Source organism: Lynx canadensis, chromosome A2, assembly GCF_007474595.2.
Source record: "Lynx canadensis isolate LIC74 chromosome A2, mLynCan4.pri.v2, whole genome shotgun sequence".
Classification (NCBI taxonomy): Eukaryota; Metazoa; Chordata; class Mammalia; order Carnivora; family Felidae; genus Lynx; species Lynx canadensis.
This window is the reverse complement of record NC_044304.2, coordinates 161,309,837-161,318,765: the sequence shown is the minus strand read 5'-3', so window position 1 is coordinate 161,318,765 and position 8,929 is coordinate 161,309,837. Positions and strand designations below refer to the sequence as shown.

Genomic DNA, 8,929 nt, shown 5'->3' with positions numbered 1-8,929 from the left:
GCTGGGTGTTGTATCTAAGTGATGAATCACTGAATTCTACTCCTGAAATCAATGCTTCACTGTATATTAACTAATTTGAATCTAAAACAACAACAACAACAAAACCCCTGCAACATAACAGTACAAAACAGGCCAGAATAAACATCTACAAGAACAGGAAAATAAAACAGGATACAAAAATTATAATGTCTATGCCAGAATCCTAAAATCTACCTAAACAAATATGAATTACAAAAAAAAAAAAAAAAACATTACACATTTGGAGGGCTATCTGCCAGAAGTAATTTTGATTTCAGAGTATTTATCTCCAGCATTTCTAACAGCATTTGAGTATCATGACTGTTGAGTCAATTCCTAATTCTGACTAAAGTGCAAATATTATCAAAGTAATCAAGGAAAATAAATTTTAACAAAGATGCTTGTTTCCAGATGACACAACGACAATCACAAGAGGTGAGCTACAAGCTAAGCCTGGTATGAGGTCAAGAGACCATCTCTGTTCACTCACAGGGATGTTTCGGAGCAAATTCTCTGTAAGGATCAACCACCGGGGTACCATGTGCATAAAAACCAAACCCTACAGATTACTTGTTTACTTGCAATTGAGAATTTGTGTTAAAGGTTATTTTTAAGTTAATATAAACATCCATTTTCTCCGCACAAGTATGTGTGTGCACGCGCGTGTGCAGGTATCACACAGAGAGATGTGAACGAGACAGAGCCCAAACTGTAGGGACCGCTGGTATGGCCAAGACTCCGATGGAAGACGGAAGGAAAGGAAGTACTGCTCACTGTGTGCCTTTTTGGCCTGCTAAATTTTACAACAGGATTATTGATCTGAAAAACAAAAATTCCATTTTAAAAAGCCCCCAAATAGACCTACTCTTGGGTTCATGTAGTTTTTCCTACAGGTAGTTGTAAAGTGAGTGGCTGTGTCCGACCGTGGAAGAGTTCAGCCGAAAGCCCAGCTATTCCTCATGAAAAATGCTGGTCCAGGGAACCCCTACTTGCTGTTTTTGTGAAGAGGAAACAGACACGAAGCTTATATGGGAGACAATAACAGGTGTATGCTTTTGAGGGAGTAGTGAACCACCTCTCACAAAAAAATGACACCAATCGTGCTTTGAATCCAGGCCGAGTCCTCAGAAAGGCAAGAAATCAGAGCCAACCCATCTGGACAGACTTTACACAGCTTTGACAACACACAAGCTTCAGTTTGTATTTTTTTACTCTTAGCTTTCAATCAACTGCACTATGTGGGGAAATGTTATCGGAAAAGGAAAAAGATGCTTAGTGTGTATCAGAAGCTGCTAGAGAGAAATCATCCTTCCAGGGGAACTAGTCCTTCCTTGAATCAGCCTCGAGTCAGATGTGAGGACGGGCATCCCCAGATTATTTCGAGTACATTATGCGAAAGGGAGAATAATCCACGTCTAAAGAAAGACTCTGAAACGGATGCATTCCTGAATTACTGAGTGTGGTTTTTCTGTGCTGTGGGGAAACCGCAGCCCTCCGGCTTCCAGATGCTTTCTCTCCATACGAAGTGGGGCTCCTTCTACTACTCTGCTTACAGAGACCACACTTACCACCCGCCGTTCCAACACATGCAGAACTGCGTGTTAATAAATCATTTACTTTAGACGAAGAGTAGAAAAACAAAACAGGACTAATGTTTACAAGAAAATGGGTCACATCTAAAATTATTTTTGGGGCGCCTGGGTGGCGCAGTCGGTTAAGCGTCCGACTTCAGCCAGGTCACGATCTCGCGGTCCGTGAGTTCGAGCCCCGCGTCAGGCTCTGGGCTGATGGCTCAGAGCCTGGAGCCTGTTTCCGATTCTGTGTCTCCCTCTCTCTCTGCCCCTCCCCCGTTCATGCTCTGTCTCTCTCTGTCCCAAAAATAAATAAAAACATTGAAAAAAAAATTTAAAAAAAAAAAATTATTTTTAAAGCAAAAATAATTAAAATAGAATTTGAGGATTAAATATAGGAATTAAGAGGAAACCATCCAGAGGTAAAAATAAACTAGAAGCCTAAAAAGTAATAAAATAGAATTGAAGCTTCATTCAATAGTCAATGGGTTAGTTGTTTGACGCTAAGGCAGCCAGAGTCTAACAAACCCACATATTTGCCTTTTAAAACTTTGGAGAGTCTTTTCAAAAAGCTCCCTGGGGTTTCTTTGGCAACACAGCCAGCGGCAGAAAGCGGAAGGGGATCCAAGCGGACACGGGGCCTCTCGCTCAGAGGTCTGTCCAAGCCTCGCGGCCACGGCAGGCTGGAAAGGAGTCGGTGGGGTGGCGGCTCGCGTTAAGGAGCCAAGCCTGGTTCTGCCTCCAAAATGGGCCAAGTCGCTCTCTGTCACCCCACAACCGTTCAACCATTTCCGAGGTATACTTCTGCGTGACTGGTGGGGACAAGTCACGGAAAGGGGTCACATCAGATACAAAGGGGTCTAGGGCCAAGTCACACACGCGCACATTTCTGTAGATGTTTGCAGAGCACCTTCCCCGCAGCGGGGGCCGCAAGGGACGGCTCAGTTCATCTCCCGCTGACATGTCCCGCCGGAAGACAGGGGGGTTACTGCCAGCGCTTAAAGGAGAGGAGGGGGACTCTGGTGACGGTCACCCCCAGCACCACGCCTCCGACTTAAACACATCTGGGGAATCGCTCCGCGACTCTGAGTTACCACCAAACGCAAACCATTTTCATCTTCTAACGGAAAAGTCAATTCAATTAAAGAAGCAAACCTAAACAGAACTATTTCCTACCACCGCTTCTTACCCAACGGGAACTTACAGTGGAATCTTGAACAGCTAGCTTGTATTATAATCATCTGGAAAGGCTACACTGAAAGTTGCATTAAAAATTCTATCTATCTTCACATGTCAACAAACGTGCCGGGACAACTGGCAGGAGCAGCAAATCCACCTCCCACTTGGCACAGCTGGTCTGTAAAGTTAGGAAAGAATCAAGCCGTCGCTGGGCCACTGTCGGTACAGTTCCGAAAAGGATGTCCCGTATAAAGCAAATGCACATCCACAGCCTATCTCAAAAGCCAAGTCTGCCTGCAACTGATAGTGATTAACTATAAAATCTGGTGTAAAATTTGAAAATGCTCAAAGCAGTCTAAATACGTACACCAGGATTCACATTTAGAAGGAAAAGAACCTGAACATAGCACATTTGTACAACTAATTAACAAAATATCACTTCTAGAGGCAATGATGCAATATCATTTCTGTGGGTTCTCCCTCAAAGATAAATATAGTTTCTCAATCCTAAAAATTATTATTTTTTTTGAGACAGAGCTAGTGAGTGAATACAGGGGAGGAGAGAGAGGGAGAGAGGGAGAGAGGGAGAGAAAAAGATAACCTTAAGCGGGCTCCACGCCTACCATGGAGCCAGAGGAGGGGTTCAATCCCACAACCGTGAGATCATGACCACAGCCAAAATCAAGAGTCAGATGCTTCACCAACTAAACCACCCACGCACCCCTTACAAACTATTTTAAAAGTATTAGGTCAGTGGTGAAAGGCAGAGTTTTGCAAGTAAGTGTAACTAGGACTTATATTTGCATAATGAAAACAAATAACTAATAAATGGTATTTTAATATGCATGTTCTACACTGAAAGTCTAGAAAGCACAGAAGATCATTTAAAAATGTACCATCTAGGGACGCCCGGGTGGCTCAGTCAGTTGAGTGTCTGACTCTTGATTTCAGCTCAGGTCACGATCCCAGGGTTGTGGGATCGAGCCCCGCGGAGTGTGAGGCCTGTGTGAGATTCCCTCTCTCCCTCTGCCCCTCTGCTCAGCTCACGTGTGTGCTCTCTCACTCTCTCCAGAGTAAATTAAAAAAAAGAAATTAGCATCTATTAAAAAAAAAATACCAGTGATAAGCCCCATACCTCTGGAGAGCTACCTTCAATACGGGGCGATGTGGTTTTTCACAAGCAGAGAGGATGCACTGAGGGTTCACAGAACACGTACCACTTTGCATCCGGCTTCTCCCTTGTTACAGACATTATTACATGTCCAAGAATATCCTGCAGTGTATCTCTATTGGCTGTTTATAACCTTTAAATACCATTTCATCTTTAGTGATGAAGACTGAGGTTGGTTTCCACGGTTTCCTATTACTAAAATATTCTGAATAGCCTTGTACGTACAATTTGAATACCACGACTTCCTTAGAACAGAGTTAAAAGTTAAAAAGCCAAAACACTGTCTTTATATTTCTAAATGTCTCCCCAGAAAGATCACAGCAAACTAACGTTTCCATCTGACGACAGGAACTTCACCTCCCTCTGTAGTCTGCCAAACACTGGTTACAATCACTTCTTTTAAAACGGTTTTCAGTTTTGGTGTAAAAAATTTAATTCTTCATTTCTGTAACAATTACAAGTTGTAACATTTTCTCATACGCCTACACACCATTTGCATTTCTTCTATGAATCAGTTATGTCCTTTAGAACCTCACTCTAAAAGTCTGGATAAATACATAGGAGAACGGTAGCTACATTTGGAAAAACTGTAAAATACCTTTATGTTTAGGTTTATCTGATGTTAGCCACATTCATTAGGTGAGCCAAACATATCCATGTGAGACTATTAAAAAAAAAAAAGTACAAGATGAAAACATCCAAATGCATTCGTTGGGCTGGATGGTTATTTCTTTTTTTTTTTTTTTTTAATTTTTTTTTCAACGTTTTTATTTATTTGTGGGACAGAGAGAGACAGAGCATGAACGGGGGAGGGGCAGAGAGAGAGGGAGACACAGAATCGGAAACAGGCTCCAGGCTCCGAGCCATCAGCCCAGAGCCTGACGCGGGGCTCGAACTCACGAGATCGTGACCTGGCTGAAGTCAGACGCTTAACCGACTGCGCCACCCAGGCGCCCCCTGGATGGTTATTTCAAAGAAGACACGGGTCATCATGAATCTGTTGTGAAAGAATTTGTTATTCTTTCAGTTTGATCAGCTTTTCTAGGAGATTCTGAGCTTTCTCTAAAGGTAAGAGGGAATCTGGCAGCAGGTAGGCTGAGCTACTGGAATATTCCCCACGGCTCCTAGGAAGAGCTGGCCAGGGCCAGAGCATGTCAGCCTGACGAGTGACAGCAGCAGCTGGGACGTGACCACGCAGCTGGCAGGCACTGGCCGCGGTAGGACCAGCACGTCCTGGCACGTTGTGCCTGCGAAGCATGCGCGGCCGAGGGCTCAGTCACTCTGGGTGCAAAGGTGCCCCCAGGCCCAGGGACCGTGAACTGTGTCACAGAACATCAGGACGGAGAGTAAATATGAATCCTGACTAGGTCTGCTTTCACTTACTGCGAGGTGAACGGCCAAGACTTGGAAATAGGAACGGGATCCTGAGTGTACTGCTGGGGAAAAAGAAGACTTCGAAAAACAAACAAAAAACGAGGCTAATAAAACAGGATAAACTAATTCAGCTCACAGCACCACAGGGAAAAATCCGAACTCCAGTGTTGAGAACTTTCGTAGGCATAAGGAAACAATGAAAGACACCAACGTGGAGGTTTCTCTGGATCCCAGGGGAAGGCAAAACATGGTCTGCGGTGTATACTGACCAAGGGAAAAAAGGCCTGTGATCTGGAAAGGAGGGCAGGCAGATCTGGCGCCCAGCGAAACCAGAAACTTCTACCACACTCGACCAGATGGGCCGCTCTCAGTTCCGCCACAAGGACCCTCCATCATCCTGCGTTCTCACCATAAACGTTTGCTCCACTCATCAAGACCCACGCTTGCTCTGAGCGAAGCATGACACCTGAAGTGTCAATAAACCGACTAAGAAATTACATTACCTAATTTTTCAAAAAGGAAGAAGTCTACTATTGTTTACCCACCTATTACATACCCACCAGCACAGAACGCACGCCTGTATTTTACTGGGAAAAAAAAAAGTTGCTGTATTGACTTTTTAAAAAAACTTGACTTTAAAAAAAAACAAACATGTATTTTCAAGGTTTGTTTCTTTTTGAGAGAGAGACAAGAGTGTGAGTGGGGGATGGGCGGAGAGAGGGCGACACAGAATAGGAAGCAGGCTCCAGGCTCTGAGCTGTCACCACAGAGCCCTATGCGGGGCTTGAACCCATGAACTGCGAGATCATGACCTGAGCTGCAGTTGGACACCCAACCGACTGAGCCACTCAGGCGCCCCAACAGTTGACTCTTGAACAAGAAGGTTGAACTGAACGGGTTTGCTTAAATGTGATTTGTTTTCGCTACATACAGTAGTGTAAATGTATTTTCTCTTATGATTTTCTTAGTATTTTCTTTTCTCTAGCTTATTGTGAGAACACAGTAAACAATACATATGACATAAATGTGTGTTAATCGACTGTTTATGTTCTTAGTTGGGTTTCCACAGTTGAAAGTACTTGGCTATTAAATTTTGGGGGGGGTCAAGCTATATGCGGCTTTTTCACTGCACAGGAGGTCAATGCCCCTAACTCCCGTGCTGTTCCAGGGTCGGCTGTATAGTACGTAAGACATCAAGGAAAGTTAGAAGCGAGGAGACAAAGACTGGACAGACAGACATGCCGGGAGGAGCAAGGGCTTGAGGCTCAAACTGTAGAAGAAAAATGAAGCCCCTGAGAGTAGCGGCTGGAAACAAAGGTGAGTGAACTAGATCTTTCTGACTGCAGATGCTCTGGGACTGTTTTCTTTCCAAAAACACCTTTCTCTTTCCTTTGCCATTTTGAGTTAAAAAGTCAAGAAAAATGTTTACACTGTATAATAAGGCTCTAAGAATATTTGTTTCACATTCAAAAGCTGGGTATTTTCTCTAGAAAGCAAGTCACATATGTTTCTCCAGGATAAACAAAGGGTAAAAATTGAGCCGTTAGCCCCCAGCCAGAGTTAGGAAGGAAAAGGATCCCTCTTTTCTCTCAACCAGCTTTTCCTCTCGCCTGATTCTAACCCATTCTCGGTCAGCAACTATCGCCAAGGACGCTCTGACCTTGCAGAGTGAACGGTGGGTGCATAGTCTGCTCCCTCCTCCCAGGACCAAAAGCACCCGCTAACCTGAAACACAACCTGACAACCGCCAAGTGTCAGATGTCACTGTAAACCAGCCCGGAGGAGATTATTTTAAAAGGCGAGTCAGCAAGTGGTTAACACGGAGACCGAACACACACCCGAAGAGAAAATTTCACAAAAATCTGCAGTGTTCCGCAAACGGAGGCGGGGCTAGCACTGCCGCGGTGTCTCCAACAGCACCCGGTCTTAGGGGACCCTCAACGCAAGTGACCACATGCTCCGGAAAAGCGTGCGCGACGCCCCAAAGTTCTAGTTGTGACAATAACACCACCAATACTGCAAATACTTTGAGCAACAGGATTCACTCAGATACAGAATCTGAAGGTAGCGGATAAAGGCAGGTTTCTAGGGTCAGGCTACTGCGCATTTTAGTACTGCCATCATTTACTGTGGCTGCCGTAATCAAGCAAGTTACATGAGCCTTTGGGGAAGTGGTTTCTGACACCAACAGAGGAGGGTCACTCCCACCAGCCCTCGGGGGCAATGCAAGCCTTGAGGAAGACGAAGATGCTTCCTGGCCCAAGGCCTGACACATAAGACTCCAACTGTAGCTGTTATTTCATAAATACCTGAAGAATTAAAGTAAGATATTTTAGACTCAGTCGGCCTCTCCACTCGTAATAAATGTATAAAGCTGTTATGTTGTCAAACGCAACTGGGAGGAAAAGAATACTCAATTGAAGGGCAGCATTTCCGAAAAAATTTAAAAACTGCAGAACTACACATTCTAATTATTTACAGAATAAAAGAAGCCAGTAACTGCTGTCTCTACATTCTCAGAGTTCTGAGAGCATGGCATGGTCCTGGACAGAGGACCAATCTGATTTAGCCAAAAATCACATGTGAAGAAATTCCCCAGAGACAAATCAGCAATTAGACGTCTTTGGTCTCCACACCGGGGCTCCCTGGGCTTTCCGCACACCAGAAACCCAGCCAAGTGGCTTGTCTCGCCACTGAAATCACCACCTTCAGCCGTATTACTTACAAGATTAAACAAAAACAAAAAAGATCATAAAGGTCATACACCTAGGTAAGCCACAACCCTCGAGTGGAGGAACCTCCTCTCTTCTGTCAAAGATCCTATCCTCCTTAAAGGCTTTCTCTATGTCCTGTGACCCAGCAATCCACTCCCAGCTATCCACCCAAGATAACAATATTCACAACAGCATAGTTCAGTAAGAGCCAAAGGGTGGAATCAACCCAGGCGGCCCATCACTGACGAACGGATGAACAAAACGCGGTATGTGTCCCTGCGATCCAGCCGTCAGGAGGATGTGCGGACATGTGACACAAGGCTGAAGCCACAAACACCGTGCTAAGTGAAAAAAGCCGGTCTCAAAAAGCTAAACATTGTGTGATTCCATTTTTCTAAAATGTCCAGAACAGGCAAATGCACAGACAGAAAGTTGATTAGTGGTTGCCGGGGACCGAGGGGAGCGAGAACGACAGTGACTGCTCATGGGTACGGATCTTCTCTCGGCGGTGATGGAAATGTCCTAAAATGAGACCATGTTGGTGGCTGCACGGCCCTGGGAATATACTAAAAACCACTTAAAGAAGAGTGAATTTTACAGTATGGGAGTTATATCTCAATTAAGTTGGTTTTTTAACAACGTAAATGTACACGCACATAGGAATATGCACACAACTATAATTACTTTTAAGTTAATTCTGAGTTAGACATGAAGCTTCATGTCTATTTAAAGTAATGCTAATTTGGGGGGACGATCCTAAAATGTTAGCAGAGCTGAGGGTACACTGGAATATCACATAGCCAAGTTTGACAACTACGGATACATACTAAAAATCTAAGATTAAATCTCCACTGAACTAGCAACTTTAAACTACTAGAACCAGCAAAGTGGTAGCAATCTGC

The 8,929-nt window shown here is 44.2% G+C and overlaps 1 protein-coding gene across 2 annotated transcripts in view; it reads right to left on the bottom strand.

The window, feature by feature from the left end:
• The window catches only part of CUL1 (cullin 1), a 108,350-nt gene that overhangs the window by 61,270 nt on the left and 38,151 nt on the right, over positions 1 to 8,929 (bottom strand). The gene's annotated exons all lie outside the window — the stretch shown is intronic.